The 27,585-nt window shown below is 45.5% G+C and overlaps 1 protein-coding gene across 5 annotated transcripts in view; it reads left to right on the top strand.

Moving 5' to 3' along the window:
- The window catches only part of LOC111938423 (uncharacterized), a 114,174-nt gene that overhangs the window by 22,597 nt on the left and 63,992 nt on the right, over nt 1-27,585 (top strand). The gene's annotated exons all lie outside the window — the stretch shown is intronic.

Here is a 27,585-nt window from a genome sequence, read left to right as displayed (position 1 = left end):
TCTCTCTCCAGCCCGTGCCCACGGTTCTCTGCAGCCCCCCTTGCTGCCAGCAGCCCAGGGACAGTCACAGGAGCGGCTGTGTCTGTCTGTCCCTGCCTGTCTCCCCGTGTCTGTGCTGGGGCTGGGCAGGACTTTGGGCTCGCGGGAAATGCGCGCTGGCAGCGCTGCCTGGCACCGAGCGCGCTCTGCTCCCTGCGCTTCATTTCCATTTCACAATAATCTGCTGCTGCCAACACTACCAAAGGCATGTCAGCAGTAGCTCAAAATGCAATTTTCTTGTCATGTACTGTTGCCTAATTATTTATATTGCTTATTAGAAGTATGGATAATTTAACATAATCTGCTGGGGATCAAGGCAAAGACAACCATACTCTACATGTATTTCAAACAGAAAAAGCAAATACCAGGACTATGAAAATCACCTGGCAGTCAGCATGTGACATCTCTGATAGAGCTCTGTTTCTTCTGCCAGGCAGGTCTTTTGTTTATTTCCTTACTTTCACATGTCTAGAATGAAGGATTGGGAGAAGCAGTTAGATCCAGCCTTTGTATTTAGCATAGTAAATCATGTGGTTCAGTTGCTTTGCCATCATTATTTCACTGAACCAAATTTATCCCAATGCATGTACACTGATTTAAACCAGAAATTAATTTAGCCCATAACTTGTCTTTAAACACAAAAATACTCAGATTGGGTGGAACTACAACTATAATTGGAATCAGAGTCTGAAACAAAAACATTAAAGGCCAAATTCTCCTTAGAGGACCTGACCTTAGACTTCTCATGTCCACATAAAAAAAGAGGAAGGAGAAAGGCACAGTCTATTGTCTTTTACAGCTGGAATATATGATGTCATACAAGAACTCCAAATTAACTCCCAGTGAATAAACATTATCACCAAAGAACTGTGTGTATATGATTAAGAATCATTTAATAACTGAGAATGACTGCAGTGCAGGAGATATGGAAGACCTTGTAGGAGCATTAAAAAAAAACCATTTGAAATGTTTGTCTGGGCATTTTCTAAGGGCTCTATTTGAAAACAATATTCTATTGGCATGTCAAACATCATCCAACTTGTGGGTCCGACAGGTGGGCCCTGGGTGTCCTTGGGACACTCCTGCACACACCTGGGGCATGTCCAGGCTTCATCCCTCAGCAGTGGGGTTGCTGCTCCTGCTGCCTCCCAACAAACTCTGGGGAGGGTTTCACAGCAGAGCTGCAGCTGCAGCTCAGGGACAGCCAGGAACCTGCACAGGGCTGTGGGCAGCTGGACAGATGTGGTGTCCCAAGGCTGGAGATGCTCAGCAAAGGGCTGACAGTCCAGGCTGGCTGGTGCTCACCTGCCTCTGGTGCCTTGGAGGATGTTCCTCCCCTGTTTTTCAAACAGGGTGCAAGAGGAATTTGGAGGGGAAAAGGACCAGTAGTAGAATATTTATGAAGTAAACTAAAACAAGAACTGAATAAAAGATTAAATCAGTCACCCAGGTCTAAGACAGAAATATGGTTTTAGCAGTGAGTGCTGGAATCTTTGAAACTGTCAAACACAGGGGAGCATTCTCCATGACTTGTCCTCTGAGGAGCACTGGAACCCTTCTGAAAGGCATGTTGTGGCCAAACAGCTTAAGATGTTACTGGTGATATCAAAGGGCCCATGGTTTATAAGGGGTCAGACCACAACAGGGATAGCCCTTTCTGTCTTTGAGTCATGTCAGTGTAAACTAATAAAACTAGAGGGTGGAATTTACAGCAAAACAATTTAAAGGTACAAATAATGTATTATGCAAAAGGTTTTGTTTGGGGGAGGAGAAATTAAATCTGTGGAAATTCCAGATAGAAAAATTACAGTGAGAGGAATCCTGACAAGATGAAAGAGAAAACCCTGTTTAGTGGACATCTGGTCTAAATTGCTAAATCAGCCATGTCTGGATAAACAATAGTAAGTGTCACAAGGCACCCCTGAGTTCCAGTAGGCACAGAATCAGAGTTTCTGGGATGGAGTGACTCTCAGTAAATTCTGCTGAGACTGGGAGTCAGTTCTAACAATGAGGAGGAAGAGGAACAGGGAAAATCCCAAGCACCTTCCCATAAGCCACCTGAAGAACTTGTCCCACAAGCCTAAACTGTTTGTTTCCATCAATACCACCCTTTGTACACAAAGAAACAACCCATGCCTGGACCTGCTGGCAGCAGGGAGAGCAAAACAGCCACGGGAATGAGGCGTGTGTCAAGACTTGCTCTTGCCCCATGGTGGTGTAGCCAAGGCAGGGATGAAATATGGGGAGCCAGCCCCCATTCTGATTGGAAGGGCCTGGTTCATCATATTTTGATTTGGGTTCAAAGCCTTAAGATATTTCAGTGATGGCAATTATGGGGATTTGTTCTTTACCTTCTGTGACTGGAGTTTCAAAACTGACTCTAAGTATTACCTTTCTTTCATGAAAACTGGACTTCTTATAGGAAACGAGAGTTTCTGTTGGTTTCCATGTTTACATGGTGGGAGAGGTCGATCTACCCCTCACTGGCCACGTGTGTGACCAAGGAGTTTGAAATGGTCTGTGAGGATGGCTGAAGGTGGGCAGAACGTGCATCATCTTGGCAGGAGCAAATGTGTCCCTGCTGAGCTCTCACATGCTGGACAGATCTCGTGCAGGATGGAGTCTGAGCTGCAGGAGCAGTTTATGTCCAGGAACCCGCTGGACACTCCTGAGAGATCACGTTTAGAGAAACACTAAAATATTGCCAAACAGAACAAAATTGTGAGGTATCTGGCCAAGAGCTGGGTGAATACCACTGGCAACTATTTGTTTGACTAATTTGTTTCCATCAGCTTTGAGTCATGTGTGCTGTGTCTTCATTCCTCATCTGGCTGCATTCTTTAGTCAATTCAATTATTTTTCACATCGCTTATTTAACTTGTGTCCTTGTAAGCATTTCTTATTGATGTTGATAGAAACAGTGATATGTTTCTGAGGCTGCTGTGTTTGCTCAGTCTCTGGGATATAAATGGTGGTTTGTGACTCCAGCAGGGCGGTTTATGATCCACAGCGTCCTTGCCCAGGGAATGACAGCCCTGCTGTAAATGCTGCTGATTTACTGTCTTGTTTTGTGAGTGGCTGCACCTAGTCAGGACTTGCCATGTTAGAAGCTTTTCCCTCTGGAACAGATCAGACCTACCTGGGGGTAATCTCAGCTTAGTGAGAGGCAGGCATTCCTTCAGGAGCATCCCAGCAGGGAACTTTCTTACGAAAAGAAAAGGGGGAAACGGAATCTAGGGCAAGGTCACTCCTCCCCTGCTCCTGAGATTTTCCCTTTTTATGTTCATCCTCATTGCAACACTTGCTGTGGAGAGGATTAATGGAACCAAAGCACAGAGAGCTGTGGGAAGGGGAGCATGTGATGGGATACAGCAGAACTGATTCTGCTGGGAAAATGCAGAGCTGGGATTGATTTGGAGATTCAGAAGCAGACAGAGGTGTGAATAAGCACCTACAGAATAATATTGCCCTCCCTCTGCATTTCCTGGGGGGCCAACAATAGGAAATGGGATGAAAAAATCTCCTGGGGGGCTGACATTATGAAATGGGATGCAAAACTTGGAAGGGTGAGGGGGTGGATTTTAAAAATCAAAAGGTAGATAGATCAAAACTAGAAGCTGAACAAAAGTGGTTTCCTGGGTTTGCATCATTCTATAGCTGCCTGGAATCAGAGTCTTGTTTTTACCTTTTTGACAATTGCTTCTGTAATTCCTGTCACTCCTGAAAATTCAGCTGCAATAATGAAGAGAATATAAGCAGACATGCTGATGCAATGGAGAATTTTTTGTTTTACTGTCTTTAGGCTGGTATTAAAAGCCATGGCAAGCAACAGGGATTCAAAACAATATTCTCAATTTTCTGTTCTCATTTATCTGTATTTCAGTGTGATCCACTCTGTGCACTGTTACAACTTGAAGCTGCATTTAAGGAAATATAAAAGAATAAAAAGCAGCAGAGGTTTCTGAAGTGTCATCATGTATGTGCTTAAATACATTTGGCATGTGCACATCCATGTGTATCTGTATCATGTACATCTACAGTTCCCAACACTCTAAAGCCCTGATCTCTGCCTTTCTTATTATACACATGGGTTCAGACAGTTTAGCTTTATATTATTCAACATCTCCTTTACATACACACAAATTATACTTAATTTGTCTTTAATTACTGAAAGTGTATTTCCTTAAAATGGTATAGTTCCCTTCCTGTCTTCTCTAATAGAATTCCTTCTCCCTCACCTGGCTGGAAAGCCTTTTAGGTGAAATCCTGGTTTGTGGGAAATCACATTGAAGCCGCAGTAACGCAGCAACCAGCAATTAAAAACAAGCTGATGCAAACAACAAGAACAGCAAATGTAATCAAAAGCCAGACCTGACACTCTGCATTCTATGGATTTTTTTCTGATTCTATTGGGAGCAGTTGAATTTGCCTTGCCCTTTCCTTCAGGCTTTCTGTGGTTCTTACTAATTAGAATTTGTGCTTATAAATTGCTGTTTTAAAAAAAACTTCTTCAGCTTTGGCTTTTTAGTTTTGGTTTTTGTTTTTCCTCCTTCTTGCAGCTCCCTACCAAATGCTCCAATTGTTTACCAAGAGTTGCCTTAAACAAGGATGAATTGATGCTTGAGACTGTGATTATTTCAATTTAATTGTGATCATAGTTTTTCAGTGTTACTGGTTAGGGTTGTTGGTTCCTTTCTCATTGGAGACAGTGGGAGCAGAGGGTTCCTCCAGGCATGGCATCCACTGGTTCAGTCCTGGCACAGAGATGGAAGGTCTTGCCTTCAAACTGAGCCAGGGGACAAGGCAGGAGCCAGGGGACAAGGCAGGAGCCAGGGGACATTTCTGGAGTGGGCAGCACGTGCCAATTCCAGCCCTCTGCAGCCCTCTCAGTGGTGACACCGAATTCAGTTTTCTGCCCACTTTGCAGCCTCCCTGTCTCCCAAAGTTTAAAGTTTCAACTTCTGTCTCCTGGAGTGCTGTTTTTCTCAGAGCATAATTGCAGGCAAATGCCAGGGTACAACTGTTTCAGCTTCCTGGGTAAGGTTTGGCCTCACTGAAAGTTCTTGCAGTGAGGATTTGGCCTGTGCTGGTACTTTGGTGTCCTCCACTCCTTGTGAAGCACAGGACCTTCCAAAGGCTTCATCCTAGAGCACCCATGGTGGTCCAGCGTCTGTGCCATAGGAAATAGCCTAGAAAGTGCAAATAATGTTTGTCCCACCAGCAAAATGTGTGGAAAATCGTATTATGCCATTTTATGTCCCAGTGCCACAGCAGGACAGGATCAGGCCCAAGGACCGGATCCCAGAGTTTCCCGTGAAGAAACTTATCTCTGAGATATTTATGCCAAATTCAAGCCTTGCCAGCCAGCAGCCAGTCCCAAAGAAGGTGCCAGTGGTTCAGTTGCTGCATTTGTGATCAGCAGCTTTGAGCTAATCTCAGGTGGCAGCTGCAGTGGCAGCCCAGTGACACAGAAACACTGAGCAGCCTGCAGGGATGGAGCCAGGGCTGCAGGCAAACACCTCCTGCTCACCAGGAGCCCCTGGAAATGAGAAGATGTTATCACCTGGAGTTTATGGATGTTGACACGCACAGCTATTGCCATTGTGCAAACAATAAATTCGGTCACAATGCAACAGCAGAAAATTCTCAGCGAAAAGTCAGAGAGAAGAGTTATTGAGAGGTCTTGCCAGGATCTGAAAAGAAGAAAGGAGTTTCTAGGGGAGAAAAACAGCTTGAGGGAAAGTCTAAATTTAGAAATAGGTCTCCATGTTTAATAAGATAAATATAAGGCTGAGTCAACAGTAAATATATCCAGAGATTAATGATGAAAGGAGAGCAGACGTGAAGGAATCACATTCTCAGAACTCAGAAGCACTGGGAGAGTGCTCAAAGGAACAAAAAGGCTGGTTGGCAGGACCCAGATCTGTTCCCCAGCCTGCTGAAGCAGAGCTGTGCCTGTATGACTATCTTACACATATCAACTGTTATATAAATATATTTATATTTTTGAGGAAGAAGCAGCACTTCATGAAGTGAAGGCAGTGGAAGTGAAGGTCAGAGATCAGACATGAAGGTCTGTTCCACCTCCACAGAACAGCTCATCAGTTTCTGTGTTTCCTTTTGCAACTGGATCCCTAACTATTATTTATTTCTGTTAGGAAAGATAGTGATCCCAAAAGATTCTGTTAGGAAAAGATAGTGAGCTTGTATAGAAAAATAATCTTATTCAGCTGTAGCTTTGCTGTGGCCAGATTTTCCACCACTCCAGTGGTTTAGCTCGACTGACTTCACTGCAGCAATGTTTTCTCACTCTGGCTGAGGATCAACTTTGGCGCTTTGACTTTTTGATCTAAAATATTTCCAGAATGGAAGGTATTGTCCTGATCTGTTTCAGAAGGGTAGTAATGAATACTTACTACTCTAAATCCTGTTGGATCAGGCTCTAGCTTAAATGCCTGTTTATTTTGGTGACCTGCTGACTGAAGCATTTCATGGAACCTGTTAGTTGACAGAGAGGGACAGAGCTGAGGGGGGAATGTTTGCTCTTGGTGTTTATCTTCCCTGTGCTGTACAATCCGTTCATTCCACTTCTCAGCTGGGATGGATGAAGCACAAGTGTGAGTTCCTGCTGCTCCACTTGCCTGGGAGCAGAGTGCTGCACTAGAGTGGCTTTGGGTGGAACCTGCCCCATGTCCCTTCTCCAGGAAGGGTCCCTTGCAGTCCCTGATGGCATGCTGACCGTGCAGTCACACAGGATGCTCCTGCTCCTCCCCTTGGGGTTTTACTCCTCTCACACAGCCTCCTTCTCCCACAGGCTGGCATCACACATCATTGTGTGTGCATCATCTGAAATTGCAGAACTGAGATTTCCACTCTGAATGGACATTTTGGTCCAGATATTTAGAAAAAAACAAAAACAAAAACCCAAAACAAAACAAACCCCAAAAAAGCCAGGCTCTGAGATTTGGGGGTGTTTTTATGCAAGACAAAAATGAATAGGTTTTTTTCAGACTTCTCAGCAGAGCAGATGTCACCTTTATCTCTTTGCCCTGGCTGTGGTGGGTGTTCCCTCAGAAGGCACCGTGCTGTGAGCCAGAGCCCTTCCTCAGCTCAGCAGGGAGATAAAGCCCAGGGCTCCTGCTCAGGGACCTGTGTCTTTATTCTGGTGGCACAGCCAGGCCCTGTCCCAAGGCTTTTCCATCATGTGGCAGTCCCTGTGGCCAGGAGGGAGCACTCAGCAGGAGGTGCTGTGTCCCCAGTGCCCAGTGTGTGCAGGTGTTTACAGAGCTGCAGTGTGCTTGTACAGAACACACACACACATCTCCAGCTGAGCTCTGGAGGCACCTGGCAAATCACCTGGCCAGGAGGAGCCTGCCACTGCCACAGAAACTCCCAGCCCAAAGATGAATTGTCCATGTGGGCCACACAGGGACCAGACTCTGGATGTTGTGATTTATGTCAAGAACTTTTTTGAGACAGAATTTTTTTTTTCCTGTTTTTTTCCTGACCTAACAAAATGTCTCATGATCCAAGACTGGCCTGTAACCTCCATCCACGATGTGGCACATTAAATGTGTATCAAATGTGTGCTGTGCCCTTATACAGGTGTCTTTGTTTTCTCCTGGTTTGTTGTTCCCCTAATCTAAACCACAAAACAGTTTTTCTGAAAGGTTTAATGTGGAGGGCCCTAAAGACTCTTTGTCTGTTAAACTGCAGGGGAAATGGAATACTGAATTAGAAGTGAAAGGTGAACCAGGTAACAGCAGGCTGTAGTCAGGGGAGAGCAATACCCCTGAAATGAAAATTCTTCTACCTGGGCTGGTACACTTTCCTATGGTGTTTTACTGTTCACAGTAACATTTATTTTCTGCAAGGAGGAGCCAGAGGAGTTAATGATCGTGTAAAAGCGTTAGACATCAGAATCCTGACAGCCTAATTGCTGTGCTGACAGCAAGGGCTGTTCACTGCTCTGGTGGGACTTCCATCTGCAGAGCTTGTACTGAATTCAGCAGTGGCAGGGACTGACACACCTTCCTGAAGCACCTGCTGGCAGGGAGGATGTGTGTGGGTGGCTCCCAGGGAACACAGACAGGCAAGGAGGAGGAACAGGCAAAAGCACCTGTCAGGCAGTCTCAACATTCCCTTTCCTGCAAGGGATCAAGCCCACATTTAAAGGTGTTCAAGAAAAATAAATGAATAAACAGAAGTTGTTCCAACTTTATCCGATGCTCATTTTTCAATTTATCAAGGTGGGTTTGATTTTTGCTTCCATCTTGAATAAGAGAATAAGGAATCCAAGACATCTTTAAGCTGAAAGCAAGGGGTGAAGTGTATTTCTATGGAGAGATTGCTATTGACCATGAACAGCTGCTTTGTCTGTGCTTTTGAAATTGCAGTGGCCTTCTTATTGCTCTGCACAGGTGCCATACTTTTTGACACTGCTACATTTAATAGGGCTGCTGCTGAATAAAGAGTCAAATATTCCAAGAATCAGCTCAGGTCATTTGTGGTGTAAGAACCTGGAATGTAGTGAATGCCATGATAAGATTCTTGTGAAGATAGGGAAGGATACAGCTGAATTCTCCTCAGGGCATTTCTTTGGAAGTTCCACTCTGATTTTGCTTCTCATGTTGTAAAAATATTTGCAGATTTGAGGAGCTAGAATTTTTGATACTGTCTTCATCCTGATTGGCAAGACAAGCAATTTTACCCTAGTGCTTGCTTATGCTGGAAAAAGAACTTTATACAGCTAAGAGTTTACAGGAATTCCATGGAAAGCTAGAGGAGGAAATGACTGCACTGTGTTTTGCAGGAAAAATGAGACTTTGTTCTTTGAAAACTGAGCAATTTTCGAGTAACTGTGGCAGCTGGTGAAGCAGTCTGTGCAGTCTGTAACCTGCTGGGATTTCATAGTGCTGCCTTCCATCCTGCTTCACACTGGTCAGTCTTTAAAAGGGCACCTGAAAAACATCATAACAGGAGTAACACACCAGATGAGTGAGGAACACAATGGCTTTTCTTGTAAGCGTAATGTGAACTTTGAGTTACTTTCATTATTTATCTGTGACATAAACTAGGCTGTGTCTGTCTGTGTCCTGCAAGAAAGCTGTGGTAAATCTCTATATAATAATGGAGAACCAAGGAAAAGTTTTCCAGAAATTGTATAAGGAATAACCCTAGGGCCACCAGGGAGCCTGAACATGTGATCTGACATAGCAGCTGCAAAAGGAGAGCTGAATCATCTCCCAGGATTTAGTTCCATCCCCCTGAACATTTGCTGCTTCTCCCCAGTGCCTGCAGTCATTTGTTAACATCAGCTGGAGATCTGCTCTTCACATGCTTCATTTTTCGGTCTGGATTGTAAAATCATGGTGGGTCTGTTACCATGATGCCCTCTGTCACTGAGGGAAAAAACACAGCCATAGCTGGATGCTGCAGGCCATTTCTGGGCAAGCCTCTCAGTCAGAGAGCAAGGCAGAACAGAGCAGTGAGAGAAGGCTTTGAAAAGCCAAGACCCTCGTCCTCACTTCCACTCAGCTCTGTCAGAAATTCATTGCAGCTTTTTCGTGTCATCTCAGTAATTGAAACCAGCACCAAAACCCAACAGTTTCAGAGAAAAGAAATTAAAAGTGAAGACTCTTATCATGGTACAAACTCATTCTTCTTAGAAGGAGCAGCATTCTGAGTTTGTAGCTCTGCCAGCCAGAGGCTGAGTTCAGAGAAGCCAGGCTCTTCCATCTGCAGGGCTCAGGCATCACTGAAGCACCAACGAATCCTTCCAGTCACTCTCTGAAATGTGATAACTTTATTGAACTTGTTACCAAGTGACCCAGACTAGCCAGAACAAAACAAATCCAAAAAAGCCAAGTTGTGTTGGAGTAGAAATTAAAATGCTTAACCTTTTCAACAAAGAAAACTTCAAATTAGCTAAGACAGAATAGAAATAAAAGAACTTATAAAGGAGTTTCCCTGCTCAAGGCTGGGCAGCAGCTCCTCTGCTGTCTTCCCATCACCTCTGAGCCTGGTGCTTGCTCAATCGCCCCTCTCAGGGCTCCTGGAGCCGTGGGCTCGCAGCTCCTTGCTGTGCCTGTCTCTCTCCATTTGTCTGGCGTGTTCTTTCTTCTGCCCTGCCAGCCTCGACTGCTCCTCAAGGGGAGAAGCAATTTCTCACTCCCTCCTCAGGATTTCTTCAGACCCAGTCACTTGTTTTTTAAAGGCAAACAACACACAAACTAGCAACAAATCAAACAGATACTGGCTGCCACAGAAATCCATAGCAAACTGAATAAAAATTAGATTTAAATGATCTCTCTGAAGTCCCACTGGGTGTTTATAGCATGAGCAGGATTAAAGCCAGTACCCTTTGTCTGGTTTGTGGGTATGTTTCCTCTCTGAATAATGCCATGCTCTTGCCTGGAGTGCTTGGGAGAGAGAAGATTCTTTGTAAATTCCGTTTTCATTGGGAAGTCTGTAGGAATTTTCACAAGCTGTTCTGTGCCACTCTGCAATGTCCATGTCCTGTCGAGAAGGGACATCCAGCACTTCAGTCCTGATGGTCTGGCTGTTGTTCTGTACAAAATGAGAACGCCCATGGTATAAACCATGGTATAAACCATGGGATAAACCATGGGATAAACCATGGGATAAACCATGGGATAAACTATGGGATAAACCATGGGATAAACCATGGGATAAACCATGGTATAAACCATGGGATAAACCATGGTATAAACCATGGTATAAACCATGGGATAAAACATGGGATAAACCATGGGATAAACCATGGTATAAACCATGGGATAAACCATGGTATAAACTATGGTATAAACCATGGGATAAAGGCCTTGCTTTGGCCAGAGCAGGAAACCTGGTGAAGTCTGAGCTGGGTTTGTTAGGGGAAGGGAAGGGTTCGTGTGCTGTGCTGCAAACCTTGCTTTCTTTGGGATAAACTCCCCTGGGCCAGCTCCCAGCCTGCAGCTGAGCTGCCACATCTCCTCCCAGAACCAGCACTCCTCAGAGGAAAAATGCAAAATCTAACAAGCTGAGATTTTAACAGATTTAAGAACTGGGTACTGCAGTTAACTCAACCTGGCATCTGGCCCAGATTTCAAAGCCCTGGTGGAAAAGTGCTTCAGCTCCTAAGCAGACTGTCAAAATGATGAAACTATTGAGGTGTTCCATTCCTGTCCTGGTTCAGGCATCCCTTCCTGCAGCTGGGGGGACAGAGGCAGTCTGGGCTGCTGCTGCAGTTCTTTGGTGGTGTCAGAGCAGCTCCATTCTCAGCTGGTGACAGCAGTGTGGTGCTTAGAGAAACACCTCTACTGTCCAGGTTTTATAACAAACTGCCCTGAGCAGGCAGGTGCTGAACCAGGTACACCAGGCTGTTAGACCCTTGCTAAAACAAGTAAATAATTAAATATACAGTTTACCATTTCCCTTTCCTCTTCTAGTTTTTAGCATTAAAAGCAAACAAACAAACAAAGAAACACCAAAAACCCCCAAAGAACAAAAGGAATGCCAACTTCTGCAGTTTTTATAATGTGTGCAAACTCCTGCCATGAGGCTATAAGCAATATATGAGCAGCCTGCATCTCACCACTTCTCTTTTACAATTCCTTTCACTAGCCCAGTAGGAACAGAAATCCAACTGGATCAGTAGGAACAACTGTATGTTTCCAATTCCATTGCCATTTTTGATTCAGGACACTTTTACTTGGGCTCAGTACATTACCCAGTGCATTTAAATCTATATTTAGCTTCTTGTAAAGGAGAAGCCCAGCCACACAAATCCCAGCTGTAGTAGATGTTTTGACACGCACGCTGTAAACCAGTGATTAGCAAGCTTTTCATAGCCCCCACAAGCCAGGATGAGTTATCCCACTGTGATTCTCTTGGTGAAACTGTTTGACATCATGGGATCCTGTGATGCCAAGTGGCCAAAAATTACAGGAACTGTAATTCATCGGCAAGGTGAGGACAGCTTTCAGGGAGATACCACAACATCCTGTCACTTTGGAAATTCTGGCTGCATAGCTGGGAAGCTACAACTTGCTCAACTTCTGGTTCTAATTCTGGCTCCCAGATGTGTGGTTCCAGCTGCAGAGGCCAGCACGCAAATCTGCGGTGCCATAGGGGCTCAGGAAATGCTGCTGTGAGATGCCAGCCTGTGGCGCTGCACCTCAGAAACACTGAGCACCTTCCAGTGAAGTGACTTTCTTTCTGAATGCAAATGAGAAAAAGAATTTTATTTCAAAAGCACATGCAACACAATGTTTACTTCTATATTGTGTCAAACGGAAAACACAAAATGAGAAAAAATGCACTGTAATTTTTCAATAAGCTGAAATAAAAACCAACCCCCCCAACACGAGGGTGCTCTATGTGACAGGTTATAGTTATCCCGTGCATGAGTTTGGCAGGCAAATCAAACCCAAATGGATTAAGGGTAGCCAAGTTGTTAAAATAAGACTCATAATAATAAAAGCCAGCCCAAATGAGTCATGGCCTGTACGGATAGAGTGGTGAATCACTTTCCGTGACAGAACAGAGTCCCTAAAAGTTTTGTGAGTCTGTATCTTAATAAAAACTAATTTCACAGTGGAACTATTGGACATAAAAATGACAGCTATGATGCAAAGCTCTCTAGATACTCTGTGTTTAATAAATAACTTCAGAATATAATGTTCAAGCAGAGGAAATTCCCTCCTGGGCCCGTCAGGGACATGTTTTTGATAACACAGAAAGGAGACACTTTTCGGGACAAGCCGTGAGCCTGGCCGCTGTCTGAAGCCCATTTCCCTGGACTTCCCATGGCATCCAGAACTGTTATGTTCCACTGAGAGGGTGGAGAGTCCATCCCTGAGGGTTCATCCACCCTGAAGGCAGCAGGGAGTCAAATATGTGCAAAGAGCTTGGTGGTGCCTGGAGCAACAGAACTCTGTGAGTCCCCACTGATGTTTCCAGCTGTGCTTTGCATGGGGATTTACTGACTCTAAATGGTGCCAGAACCTCGTGGAGAATCCTTGTGCAGGAATGTTTGGGTGTTCTCTGGTTCTGGTGCTGGGATCACCAGAGCTCCTCAGTGACTCTGTGGTCAGTTATCCAGAGCCCAGGTACCTTTATTGCAGCTGCAGAGTGCAAGGAGTTCAGGCAGTTCAACCCAAAGCTCCTCCACCTCCCCAGTGCTCACACTCTGCCTGTGGAAACACCTGCTCCTCCTTTTCCTGGGGAGGTAAAAGTGGACTTTGTTTATGGCGAATAAAGGCTTTCATTGTAAAGATTGGTAGGTCCTAATTGGGAAAAATCTGGCAAAGATTATTTGTCAGTTTTATGGAATAAAGCTGCTTGTCATGCTTTTACCTCCAGGAACTGGAGGAAGGCCAGGGGAGATTGTTCTCCTCTAACTTTTCATGAAGAGCTTCTTTTCATAGCTCACAAAAAAAAGTCTGAGAAGAAAAGAAAGAAAAAAAACAACAAAGAAACCCCCCAAAACAACACAATTTCAACACCCAGGATCAGGAAATAGGAGTGGCTGAAGAGCCAGGCTGCCCCTTGAAGTTGCACAGTTGTTCATGGGCTACAAAGCCGTTAGACCCCCAGGAAAATGAAAATGATTCCATGTTAGGAGTGCTCTTGGTTAAATACAATGTCTTTTTCTGATGTCCACTTATTCAAACCAGGATGCAATAATTCCAAAGGGGATTGAAAAGACAAAAACAATCCAGTAGCTGGTAAACAAATTTTGGAAGCTGGATTCATCTCAAAGGAAAGATTTTAAAAATTACTTGACCCCCTGAGCAGATCTTTGCAATCAAAGTCATGTGATAGTTGGGGCACTTCAGTTTTGCAGACAAAGACAGGACAAGGTTTCATGCTAGAAACAGAAGTAAAAAACAAAAGTCTCTTTAAAATAAATAATATACAACTTTCTAGCAGTGAAGATAATTAAACATTGCAGTTGTTTATCAGGAACAGCAGTACCTTCACCAGGTTTTGAACAATCAAAATGGCATTAGATCCATTTTAAGAACATATGTGTTAGTTTAGCCCTGTAAAGAATTACAGCCTCTGTATTCAGGACAAATTAAAGGATCATAATATTCTCTTTCACATCTTTCAGCATTTGGCTCTATAAATCTGCTACAGAGCAACTTCTGTTGGGCTGGAGGCTGAAGGGCTGGGAGGGCTGGGAGTTTCAGGATGTCACTGTTCTGTGCCCTTCACTTTGCTTCTGATGTGCTAAGAGCAGGTAACTTTCAGGTAATTTTTAGGATTGTGTCATAGGGCTGTGCTTTTCCAGAAACATAACTGGGAATTCAGCTGCCTTCTCATGGCTGTCTGCCTACTGAGCTTTGGTGCTCATGTGCTCAGAAATGATCTTTTGACATTCTTCCCTCTTCAGTAACTCCTGCTTATGGAATTGGGAATAACCAGAAATAGCTTCTTTTTCATTGCATTTCTCCTTCCAGCTGAAATGCCTCCCTGCAGTGGGTGATGTTCAGGGTATGTCCCGACCTCCAGCTGGTCCCAGCATGAGGTATCATCTGTATGGTTTTGCCCAGCCTCCCACAGGCAGGAGACACCCATCCTTACACACCTTCTGCACACCATGTCTTGTTTTATCACCAGTGACATAGAGGTGGAATGTGGAATCTGCTGTTTCCCAACTATTTTGGTGAAGGCTAGACTGAAATGCTAATCCTTTTTATATAGGACAAAATGAAACTCTGGTTGTATTATGGCTGATTGATATTTTCCTAAATATTCAGTAGTCTGTGTCACAGCCCTCCAGTGGGGTTTGGAGCCTGAGTCTTGTGTACTTTTCAGGGTTTTGCTTGCCCAGAGCAGCCTCAGGGCAGGCACAGCACACACACCGGTACCTGTGGCACAGTTTCATGTGGGATTCCCAGATTTTGTGCAGCTAAGGCATTGTGTCCATGCAAGGAATCAGAATGAGCTGAATTTGTGCTTAGCTGTGTTTATGATCAGTGCCTGTATTCTCTCATGCTCGCTGACCTCTGCTTTCATGGCATGTTCAGCCTGTGATTTTTCACTTTTTTGTGCTTTCAGTATTTATCACAGATTTTGTAACTTGTTTGTTTCTCAGTCAAACTCAGTATTCAGCACAGACCCAAATCTTCACGGATCAGTGGGAGAGGGGATGCTTACCCAAACCTTGTCACTCCCAGAATGTTCTTCTTGCTCCACAAAGTACACAGGCTTGCCCAAAGCTCTTCACGAGCTATTAAAGAGGTTTTCAGATGTAGATATTGGTATGAAATGCCAGGAAAAACAGCAGCCTGGTGCTGCCAGTTGTGTATCAGCGTCCCTGCAGAGCTGGGCAGGCTGTGCTGCTGAGCCACACAACAAACACAGGGCACAGACAGCTCCTGCCTCCAGGACACTGAAATGGGACAAAGAAAAGGGCACAAAAGATCTCCTGAGCATTCTTCTGTGTCACAGGCACAAGAAGATTTACCCTGTAAATCTTCGGTAGCTCCAGAGTTCAGTGAAACTGGGGAAAGAAGGAATGGGAACAGGAGACAGAAGAGGAAAGGACAGGAGAGGGCAGTGGTGGCATTTTCCCTGGGAGGAGCTGATCCTGCAATCACGTTGTAGCCAAACACTGCGAGCTGGCGAGGTAAAAACCCGATCAGTGATTGCAGCCTTGATGAGAGGCTGCTCTAAAGAATCAACCATGATACGAACTATGGGTTGAGATGTTTGCTGAGTGTCTCCTCCTGCTGTCCCAGCCAATTCCATGTTTTGTACTTGCTAAGCAAACCCTCTGTGCTTCTGAAATTACAGATGGTTAATAATAGTTCTTGCTAACAATAGGGGCTATCCCAGGAATAGCAGAGCTGACACTGGAAGCAAGGGCAGGGCAGTGGGGCAGGGTCTGCCCTGCTGGTTGTGGTCAGCTTGCCTGGATGCCAGAAAATGAGCTTGGCAGTTTGGAAAAAACGCTTTAAGAGATGCCTCAACCAACCCACCCACCATGTGTGGATCATTATGTATTCTTCATAAATAATGAAACATAGAGGGAAAAAAGTGATGGTGTTGTATTGGGGAATACATCTTTGTGCACGAGGGGAAATGGAGAGGGGAGGCACGGGCAGAACCTGGTCCCACAGACAGAGATTCCCTGGGACACCCTGCATCACCATCCTGGTGGGCTTTCCCAGCAAGTTCTGGGAGCTGAGTCCGTTCCCAGGGGTGAAGAATCAGAGAAGCAAACCCTGTGGAGGCTGGAGCTGCTGTGGGTGTGCCAGAGGGGCTCAGAGGAGCAGAGCTGTGCTGCTGCTGGGCAAACACTGCATGACAGAAAGTCCCTGTCCCCAGAGGTTACAGTTCAGAGCAGGAAGAGCAAACTGATAGAACAAACACATGTCAGCCTTCCAAAGAAGATGACACAATTGGGAGCCTAAAAATGGTAAAATATTTTTGCTCTTGTCTATAAAATATCGTAAGGACAAAAATTCAGCGGGCTCATCCCAGCAGAGGGAGACTGGAGAGGGGAAGCTGAAGGACTGAAGAACACCCCAGCCAATTTGCTGATGACTAACATACTCTAAAACAACAGGCTGCTTTTTCAGCTTAGAAGGTGACTTGCTGAGTGGTTATTGGCTGTGCACTCCTGGTCTTGATAAGAGCTCCCACAGGACATTCAGTTCTTTCCAGCTTCTCCCGCATGGGTTTATCTGTGAACATCAGAGCAGAGCAAAGGGAAGGAGGCCGGGCAGGTTTGTTTCATCTCTGCTCTGACTAATCCTGGTGTGCTGGGCTGGCTGCTCATTGATAGCACTGACCTGACTGCCCTCTGCAGCGTCTTCCTGCTCCAGGTGATCCTCAGAGCTGCCTCCCAACCCAGCCATGCTGGCATCCCATGGCCCTCTGACACGGGGCCATTGGCCATTAGCACAGGACCACCAATGATTCTAAGGGCAAGATCCAAATGAAACTGATTTTTACCAAGCTGGGAAACCCAGAGACCTGCAAGAACATTCCAAAGGCTTTGGCTGAGGAGTTGCTGAGGGCATGCAGAACTCTACATTCCTTGGCAATCAAGGAAAGGGAAAGGCCCATTCTGGCACATGTCAGAGACCCTTCCTGCTCAGTGTGATTTGAGCAGAGCAGTTGGACTAGATGGCCTCCTGAGCTCTTTTCCAGCCTAAACTGCCCTATAATTCTACAGTTCATATTTTATCCTGTTTTCAGTATCACAGTTGTGTTTAATATTAGTTATTTACCAGTAGTGCCATGTATGTGCATCTTGAGGCCCCAGAGAGATAATTTAACCTCTGTCAATGGTGTCACTTTTCTGGGACTCAAAGGTCCCCAGATGTTCTCAAAGCACACAAGTGAGCCTTATCACACTGTTGGGGATCAGCTCCTTTTGTCTTATGCTTATTCAGACTTGGTTTCTTATAAATACACCTAGCAACAAATGCTGTTGTGAGCATTGTGTTCCACATGGGAAGTGGGGCTGGCTCTGCAGCACTTGTACAGCAGAAAGATGGAATATGGATCTATTTTTAGCTGAGTCAAAATGTGTGGAAGCAGAATGATAAGGACCAGGCAGGAAGTCAGTGACTGAGAGGCTGGGGAGGAGGGGGCAGAAACCAAAGTGCCCGAGTGTTTCATGTCCTACCCCTGGGCTGCAGCACAACCTCTCCCCATCCTCTTTGGTCTCAGAAATCAAAACGTTCCTGCAAGGAGTATGAAAGTGAAACGCTTGTCTGCTATGCAAAAGCAGCCAAACAACCAAGGGAAACTTTCAGAAAGATGGGGCTACAGGGAACTGCTTGGGATTCTGACTCAGGGCTCCTCTCAGAAATACCAAGCTATACAATTGGCCTTGGTGCCTTAACAGTTTATTCCTAAAGCAGAGTTTGCTCTCTGCTGCTCCCATGTTTGTCAGCTCTAGAATCAGGTTGTTGAACTGGTTGGGAGCCTTCTAATTTTCATTCAGCCTTAGTTTATTAGTAGTCAGTTCATGCCTATTTACTCTTATTCCAACAGCAGCATTTAGCTTAATCTCTTATTTTCCTTCCTTTCCTATTGCCCTTGATGCATTAATAGCCATAAATCATATTCTGTTTCACACTTCATTTTGCTAAGTTTACTGACCTTCTTTCTTGTATCAGTTCCTTGCTCAAAGAAAATTCATCTTTACTATTTCAGGAGACTTGAGGGACTGGGAATACCCTTCCCTTTACACTGCTTGAGCTTGTGGTAAATAATACATCTGTGTTATAATGTGTGAAGAAATAAAATGTCCTGCAGAAAAAGGTCTAATCTTAGCAAACATGCCCATGCACAGGGATTTGCAGGCTGGGATGGAAAGCTGAGAGTCTCTCTGGCTGTGCTGCAGCTGTACCCTGAGCTAAGATGAGGAATGGGGCCAGAATGTCTCTCTGTGCTCAGCTTCCACAAAAGTTGTCCTGTGATCCATTGCTGGGGGCTGAGCCCATTTTGTGAGTGGGGATCTGACCACAGGCACTGACCACGGGCCAAGGAAGAGGTGGCTGCAGTATCAGCATTTCTAGATGTTATTCTATTATTTTTCTTGAAGTTGAGCTTTTCCTGCCAGATGAGAAATACCAATATTCATGTTAGTCAAGAAAAATTTGCATGGATGAGCCATAAAAGCTCAGAACTTAGAAAGGATTGAGAAGAACCCAAGCTTTGCCCTGGTGAAAGTGGCAGTGGTGGAGGCAGTGAGAGGCGAGCAGGGAGGTCAGGCAGGGGACAGGAGAGCCTTTGGGATGTCCCACGAGCCAGGGGAAGAGCTCCAGGGGGACAGGAGAGCCTTTGGGATGTCCCACGAGCCAGGGGAAGAGCTCCAGGGGGACAGGAGAGCCTTTGGGATGTCCCACGAGCCAGGGGAAGAGCTCCAGGGGGACAGGAGAGCCTTTGGGATGTCCCACGAGCCAGGGGAAGAGCTCCAGCCCCTGCTGCTCCTTGGCTGGGAAGCACTGCCCCACTTTTCTTGTCAGATAAGTTCATCAGAGTGTCCTCTGTGACAGCAGCAGCACTTTGTGCTGAGCAGGCTGGAAATGCAGCTCAGCCCTTAGTGCAGTTACTCACGGTTTCATGTTTTGGACAAGTCTATACTGTTGAGGAATGTAACCATTGCTGGCTCTGGTTTTGGGTGTATTTGTCTTTTCACTACCAATTTTCAAAAGCACTCGCACTTTCTGCTGTCACCTCAGCCCATGAGGTTTGTTCTGATCTGTCTGTGTTCAGTTTTTCATTGTCTATCAGTACCCAGAGAGAACAGGGGACCTGCCTGTGCAGCTTAGATACAATTTGATAAGTAGGGATTAATAAATCAGATATTTGATTATTTTGGTCTGGCCTGAGTTCAAGCTCTTGTTTGCTCCCAGCTGTGGGAGGGCTAGTTCAGCCAAAAAAAATCCATGCCTAGATTTTTACTTTCGGGAAGCTCAGGCATTTGAGATCCAAAATTAGGCTTTCAGTTTGTGCCAGGAAGGAATCAGCCACTAGATTAAGAATTTGGATGCTTTCCCTCACAAAAATTTCTGGGAGTTGTATGTCAGATCCAGGATTTCAGATCTATTCCCAGAGTAAGTTCAGCACTTTAGCCGTGCCTCATCTTCTCATTGCAGAGGGAGGAAGGGAAAAATGAAAAAATAACTTGAAGGAACAGGAGGGAAAGAAAGGAGAAAAAAATGAGTAGGAAAAGTGGTAAAGGTGGGTAAGTCACATGGGTGATTGGGGAATGAAGCTCAAGGGCACAGGGATGCAGCTGAAAGATCAGATAATAAATGTTGCTTTGTGTCATAGGTTCTCCTTTCCATGTTCCAGCGGCTGTCCCAGACACACAGGGTCAAGGGGTTATTTTTAAGTTGGCCATTGATTCATACAAGATGCCTGGTTATGAAATATGGGAATCTTTCAGCAGAGGGAAAAACTTCCCCATGAGCGACTGCCTGGAAACCCACAGCAGGGAAGGGTTAATGGTTGCTCAGTTTACAGCTGGGAATTGCTGGTATCCAGGAAACAACACAGAATGCACAAACCATGAGACCAGCTGGAGCCTGCTGGAATCCCATTCATTTTGGCAGAGGTGTCTGTGGTCTCCAATTCTGACATCACTGCATTTGCGTCACACAGGAATGCCTTAACCACTTCTGCCTTTCTATTTTTTCCTGTCTCCCTCTTATTTCTGTGGCTGACTCAGGTTTGCAGAGCAGTGAGAAGAGGCAGTCCCCAGCCCTCCTGCCCTCTCTGTGGCTGCACCTGAGCTGCCAGGCTCCCATTTGGGGTGCGGGAGAGGCCGTGCTCAGGGAGCGTGGGCTGGAATCATTTCTGCTCCCAGAAATCTGCATCACCTGGCTGTAACAGAGCCCAGGGAGGAACACTCCCGGTGTCCAGGAGCGTGTCCAAGAGCTGGGCAGAAATTGCACTGCTGCTTTCTGAGCTCAGTTCAGCTGATCAAACAGGACCGACCTCCACGAAGCGGCTGACACACGCAGCTGCCTTTGGGAGTGGTGGGCACAGAAGCTGTGTGTCACCTGCTGAAGCTGCCTGCTCACAGCAGCAACCCCTCTGCCCTCAGCAAGCTGTGCCCCAGCCCCTTTGCCCCTGGAAAGGCCTCACAAAGGTGTTGAGTGTGTTCTGCATGGAAGACCCTTTGTTTTAGACTAGGCTGTGACCTCAGAGAGCTGTGGTAAGGGTGCTGTGCTGAAGAACAGTGAACTTAAGAGAATTGTGCTTAAATATTTCAGGACTGCTTCTGAAGCCTCTTTGTGTCTGGTACTTACCCTCAGCAGCTGATTTGCAACTTCACTGCTCTGCAAGCAACCACTGATTATCCTGTGATCCTTCTTCTCATGATTAACATTCTAAGGCTGATTTTAAAGAGCAGAATAGAGCAATCATCACAAAAGAATTGCTGTGGTAATCCTGAGAAAATGCATATGTGTGATTGGATCACCATGGAAATGGAAGAGAATCAAAATAGTGCTCCTGGAAAATTTGGAAAGAGATAAACTGTTAAAAGACTGATCTAGATCTCTGTTCTAGGAAATATTTTCTAGAAAACCAATCCAGAATATCTATGTGGAAGTTTTTCACTATTTAATCTCCCTTTCTCAGATTGTGCTCTAATTAAAGATTTGCTTTCTTTTCCTCTACGTGTTTACACAAATATTTATCTTGCTATAAATAGATGTGCACTCACACCCTCAGCCAGGTTTCAGATCCTGAAGGAACCTCTCTACTGAAAGATTTCTGGTTGGGTGTAAGCAGTGATGAACCTGACATCCAGACTCGAGGCCCACACGGGCTGTGCTCTGAGCAGGGTCTGCAGGATGGGCTTTGGGACTTCCCGTGTCTCCAGCTGACAATGCCCGTCCCATTCCTCCTCCAGCTGTGAGCAGCGTGGGCTCAGCCAGCCTGGGATGCTGCTCAGGTGCCAGCCTGTCCTGTCACGGTCCTGTGGGCTGGGCCATCACCTCTGTGTGCAGGAGGGAGAAGAGAAAGGCAGCCCTCCTCCTCCTCCATCTCCTCCTCCTCCTCTCCTTCTCCAGGTGTGCATCCCACAGCTGCAGCACACATCTGGAGGCACTGGAGCAGTCCAGGCTGATCTGTGTTTTGCTCCCAGAGAGTTGCTACTGATCCTAGTGAGAGATTGTAGGGGTGGAAAGGAGAACAGGATGGAACACGCAAGCACCAGCCCTGGCAGGCTGAGGAACACAGGCAGTGTGAGCCCATGGCACACAGGTTTCACAGCCAGCCTCCAGAGATATTACAAAACTGCCTCTGGAAGTTCTCGGCACATGGACTTTGCTGGATTCCTTGGCATTCTTAAATTTGGGTGTGCCATCAATCAGCTATTTATAAACTGCAATTCCTGAAGTAGGGTCCTAACTCAAAAAGATTCCGAATTTCAGGAATTCTGAGCTTTAGCAGTTGCCAGTACCTTTCCTGGGACCTGCTGAATGTTTATTGCAGTGACCTCTTTAGGTACAAAGCGCCTGAAAACTTCACCTTCCACTCTCAAAATAACAGTGCATTTATGTGCACTTGGAGGCACCTCTTCTTTCTTAAGAAGTGTTTGCTCACTGGCCTGGGGATTGGGCTCAGAAGTTCAGAGTTTAGCTTGGTAGGAGGTTTCAGCTTTTCAGAATGCTTTGATGATCTGGACTGGGTGATGTTTCATGTCTTGTGCAGTGGGATTTGAGGCCGTGGATCTGCTCCTCCCTCCGTTTCTGGTGCCCTTTTGTCACTGGCAGGAGCAAGGCTTTTCCTGCCAGGCAGGACAGAAGCAGCAGAGGTAAACAAAGCCTCCATGGAGAGTGCAGTGCCTTAGGCTGGTGTCTGTCACACACACACCTGATCCCTCGCTGGGAATAACCACAGCAGATCCCAGTGCTCTGCTGGGCTGGCAGCCACACTCCCAGGGGTTCCTGTGTCCCACCAGCACAGGATGGATCTCCTCCAGCAGCAGCAGCAGCTGGAGCTGGGCTGGAGTTGCCAGCAGGTACCTGCAGCATCCTGAGGCTGTTTCCCACTCTGGGAAGCGCAGGCTGAGCTCTGACCATGCCTCTGCTTCAGACGACCAGAACAAACACCTGGCATCGTTTAACTTGACTCAAATGATGTTTTTTCACATTAGAACTGGAGGAATGTGCCTCTGACCCTCCTGGGAGGGTGTGAGGAAAGCCACAGCCACTGGGGGAATGTCATTAGCGTCAATCAGGCAGTGATCAAACCCTCCCCACCCTGGCTGCCCTGCTGTGAATGTGTCACTGCCCTGCTGGCAGCAGCTGCTCCCTGGCATTTCTGCACAGCCCCACTCGAGCCCTCCATGGTTATTTTTTCCATGCATGTTCTTTCCTTGTTTACCACTCTTTTTCATAACCAAGTCACCCATCTTGGACTGTTCAAGCTGGGGTCACCCCAGCCCTGGGAGTCACTGGGAGACTGTGCTAGCCAGTCTCATCCTTATCTTCCTCTGCTGTTTTTACAGATCCTCTCTGCACGATAAGCAGCATTTCTGTCTCAAAGCTGTATTTGGAAAGGTAGCTTGAACTTTAATCAGAGTCTCCCAGATGCTGCCCAGCCTGTCTGGCTGTTTTTGTGCACAGCCCCCTGCGTGGGAACTGTCTCTGCCTATCCTTAGGTGTGATGGTGACCAACTATAGTTAAGTTTGTAGTACAGCAGAGGAAGTTTTGTACCAATATGGATAAAGTAATGACAGCTTTAGATGAACTCAGTACCCACTTAAATCAGTGGCAGGAGTGGGTGCTGGTCTCTGTTTATCTGAATATAATGTGACTTAAAGCTGAGGTTTGGTCTTGCACCAACTACTTGTAACAGCAATGTATGAACTGACATAGCAAACCGATCAAAAGAGCTAAACCTTCCAAATGAGGTGCAAAAGAAGCCATACATATAAAATGAGCTTGGTTTTGGATCAAGTCTGGGTCTGATACCGTTAAAAAATCAAACATATTGTGCCACCTTCTTCATTCTGCATGATCAGTATTCATATTGCATCTTTCCCTCTTCTTGTCATCGCTGTCTATATTTAATTTATGATTAGAAGAGGAACTAAAGGTCTGAAAGGCCATCAGATAATAAAAACCAGCATGCTGAACTAATGTGTCTGAAGTCATGTGGCAGGTCAATGGTTGCTTTTAAATCAGGTAAATAAATGTTGTATTACAACATCAAAATAATGTAAAATATTGTCTGGCAGCAGCCTGGGCTGCACTGGGGAGCTGGGTGCAGGAGCTGCTGGTGGTTTTTGTGTGCCTGGGGTTCACAAAGCTGGTCCTGAGGGGATATTTTGCAGTCAGATGAGGGCTGAGGGCTCTGGCCCACCACAATTTCCTGCCTCCCTCCCAAGAAGAATCAATGTCTGTCACATCTGTAAAGTCACACTACATTTTGATTATTCTCTGCATTTTTCTTTAATTATGTCCCCTTTTTGCTTCTTAAGAGACTCTTAAAATTTTCAAATATAATGAGAAATAATAATAACCAATTAAAAAGCTGTGGGTATTAAGTGGGAAATAACAGACTGAAACAAAAGTCAAGGATTATCCTGGGAAATGACGTTTATGGATCCTGGACCACTCAGTTCTGTGAGGCAATCTGAGGTTTTGGCTGGGCTTAAAAATGTGGCAGCACAGCTTTGCAAGGAAAAGCTTTGACAGAAATCAGCCAAGTGGATTTTCTGCGAGGTTGTGTGTGGAGGTGAAGCAGCTCTGGTGTTTCCCCTCAGCAGCACTGCCCTCGTGCTCTGTCACACTGGCCCTGCCTGTGCTGCAGCTTCCCCTGCCTCACCCAGGATGCTCTGGCAGCAGCCAGGGTGTAGACATGGTTATACAAGCAAAAAAAAAACATTCCCCTGTATACTGCATTTCCCTTGTAAAGTTAATACAAACCAGATGGGGGAAAACTTTTTTTTTCAGTTGTGACTCCACCGGGACAACCAAATATTATTTTGCACATTATGGTGAGCACTGAAGGGAAGGGGGAAGAGGTTTTGTATGGAAAGCTTTGTCAGGCAGAGCCCAGCTTGGTGCACACAGAGCTCTCCAGATGTGTTTGTGAGCCAGGTGTCACAGCAGAGCTGGCCCTGGACAGCGTTGGGGAATGGTATAGCAATGGATAAAATCATTTCACTTGCTTTGAAAAGACAGCCAGTAGGGAGGAACCTGCAAGCTCCAAATATCGCATTGTTTGGTCTTTCTCTTCTTTTGTGGTTGAGTTATGGTGTTTTAAGACATCTTACTCAAACATAGTAAGTTTTATCATCCAAAGTGGCTGAAAAGGATTAAACCTTTTCTACTGAAAACCCTGCCCTGAAAACCAGCATGTGAAAGCATTAGCTACTAAAAATAAGTCAGATTAATTTACCCTTCATTATAGTTTCAACACCTGAGGTCTCAGTAATGAGGACACTTTTCATTTTAACGTGACTTAACTGGACCTTTGACTTTTGTCTTTTTGAAGCCTTCACTCAGTGGTTCATGAGTTACATTCTGATAACACCATTAGACAAAAACAAAGTCAAGAGGGGAGGAAAACTCTATCAGCTATGCAAACATGAACACTTCTGTGGAAGTGTGGGGACCAAGGATTTATCCTTATAAATCCCTGTGACCATCCAATGTTAGGTTGTTCAGGATAGTGAACCATCAGCTCCCTTGGTGTCATCGCTCTAGCTTGGAATGCTCACCTAGGAGGAGACTGGGTACAATCTCAACCAGGATTTCTAGACCTGATCTTTTCTGTGCAACCTTTCCCATGTGGATCAGGCTTTCAGGATCAAGGCCCTCATCCAAAGGCTGCTCAAGTCAATGGAAAAACTCTCATTGTCCTCAGTGAGCTTTGGATGAGGCCCCAAGAGTTGAGTCATACTTTGAATGGAACATTGTTTGAAGCAAAACAGGCTCAAGGCTTCATTCACGTAGAGGTTTTAACTGTTAAGTGAAGTTTCCCAAACACTTGCTGTGCCCTCCTGCCTGCATCCTGCTGTCACCTCTCCCCAGGGGACACATGCCCAGGGACAGCACCTGAGCCAGGGCCTGACTGCAGCGCCTTCATCCTGCTCTCTGCTCTTCCCTATGAAATCCTGGCCATGTCACCAAAGCACAGATATCCCATTTCCCCACAAGAATGCCAGGGAAAACACCTTTAGTTCTTTTAATTTCATCCTTGATATTACCATTGTTATGGACCAGTGAGTATTTGTTTGATCAAATTTTATTTTCAGTTCCCACAGAGGTTCCTGTGGCTCCACACGTCCTTGGGGACACTCTTGCTCCTGGGTGGAGAGGAGCTGGAGCATTTGGCCAGAACTCTGATAAGCAGAGGTGGCAGACCAGCTCTTCTCTTCAGTAGGGTTTCAGTACACAGAAATAGTGGTTATGCCTCACACTTGTTGCTTTAATGCTCATTTCACATCAGCTGGGCAAGGACACTGGGTGGAATGATGTTTTTGTGCTTATTTTTGCATGTGACATTTAAGAGGCAAAATAAAGCATGAAGATTTTCTCCAGATGTGTTTATAATAGAGATCTAGAAACATGAGAGATGTTTTGTTGGCCTTAGGTACAGGTACTTCAAATTCACTAATCCACTATAATCACTATACTAGTGATATATATGCACTGAAACTGTCATCACCCCAAAACAATTAACAGCCCAGTATGTGGGACAATTAACAGGGATGTGAGAGATTTCTGCAGCCAAACCCAGGAAAAGAGCTTATATCCCAAGTCTCAATGTGAGTGCATTTCTCAGCAGAGCAGTTTAGGGCTCTCCTGTTGAGATCTTCTATTTTGATTAAAAATTCAGCAGATCACTGGACCTAAATAAAGAGATCATTTTGAGCCCCAAATGGTCAGAGTACTTCTGTGGGAGACCAAGTCCAATGCCTATTTAATATTGATACAAAACAGGAGGGTCCCAATGCCACACTCCCATTACACATTTTGGGTTCAACGTTTTCCTTTCAGAGAACCTACAGAGAAACCAGAAAATTCCCTGGGAGCTTTTCCTCCTGAGCTGCCTACGGGCTGTGCCAGAGTAGCTGACGTACAGTGAGATTTTGCCTCGGTAATTTTAAGTCCACGGGTTTTTCCTAAGGGTGATTCATTTCACAAAAACACACAACAAATAAACAAACACATCACTGCAGTTAAGGAGCAGCATGTGCTGTGGATTAGGGAAAAGAGCACCCCTCAAAAACCCAGCTGTCATGCTCAGGATAAGGATAATGTTGGGTTTTTTCCATTCCATTTCCTTCCTTTCTGTGCACTCTTTTCTCACTGTCTCCCTTCATTTAGTCCTCCCTCTCTGTCATTTGTTTGTTTCTCTTGCTCCTAGGCTTTGTCCAGACCAGGCTGTGGGATGTCTTGGCCAACAGCAGCCAACAGTAGAGCAGATAAGACAGTGAGCCTTGGACTTGTTTTTAATGGACTGACCTAGATACACTAAAATATTAAATTAAATATTATCTTCTTTTCTAGATGAGCCATTTTTTCCTCTGAAATGAATGTTGGTCCTTCCTAGAGAAGGGTCAATAGTAGTCCCATCAGCATCCCTTCTGAGCACCTGCCAGCCTTGCACAAAGCAGCTCTGATCAGCCTGGCATGTCCAGCTCATTCTTGCTCTCTCCCCAGACAGAGAGCTGGCTTTACAAGCAATTGTTTTTCTTTCTGCAGCTTCATTTTTGTTGAGAATGCCATTACTGCACCGTGCTTGGCTTGAGAAGGTGGGTCAAAGCACATCTGATGCTTGGAGTAGGACCTCAGGAGCCTGAGAGTCTCTTCCAGGGATGCAGGGTCATCTCTGTGTCCCTAACAAATGAACTTTAACTGAAGTGAGCACGCAGGGCTCCAGTGTTTGCCAATCTGCACTGTAAATACCGTGGAGGGAGGCAGGGAGAAGTAAGCAGAAGCAGCTTAGGATACAAATAGGAAGGGAAAAAAATTATAATTTGATTTGATGTATTAGTTCCCACCTAAACTGAGATTTCAATGTTTTCTCTTCCATCTCCC

The sequence above is a fragment of the Cyanistes caeruleus genome, chromosome 16 (assembly GCF_971803275.1).
Source record: "Cyanistes caeruleus chromosome 16, bCyaCae1.hap1.1, whole genome shotgun sequence".
In the NCBI taxonomy this organism is placed as follows: domain Eukaryota; kingdom Metazoa; phylum Chordata; class Aves; order Passeriformes; family Paridae; genus Cyanistes; species Cyanistes caeruleus.
The sequence above is the reverse complement of the archived record's forward strand: the minus strand, read 5'-3'. Positions and strand labels throughout refer to the sequence as shown.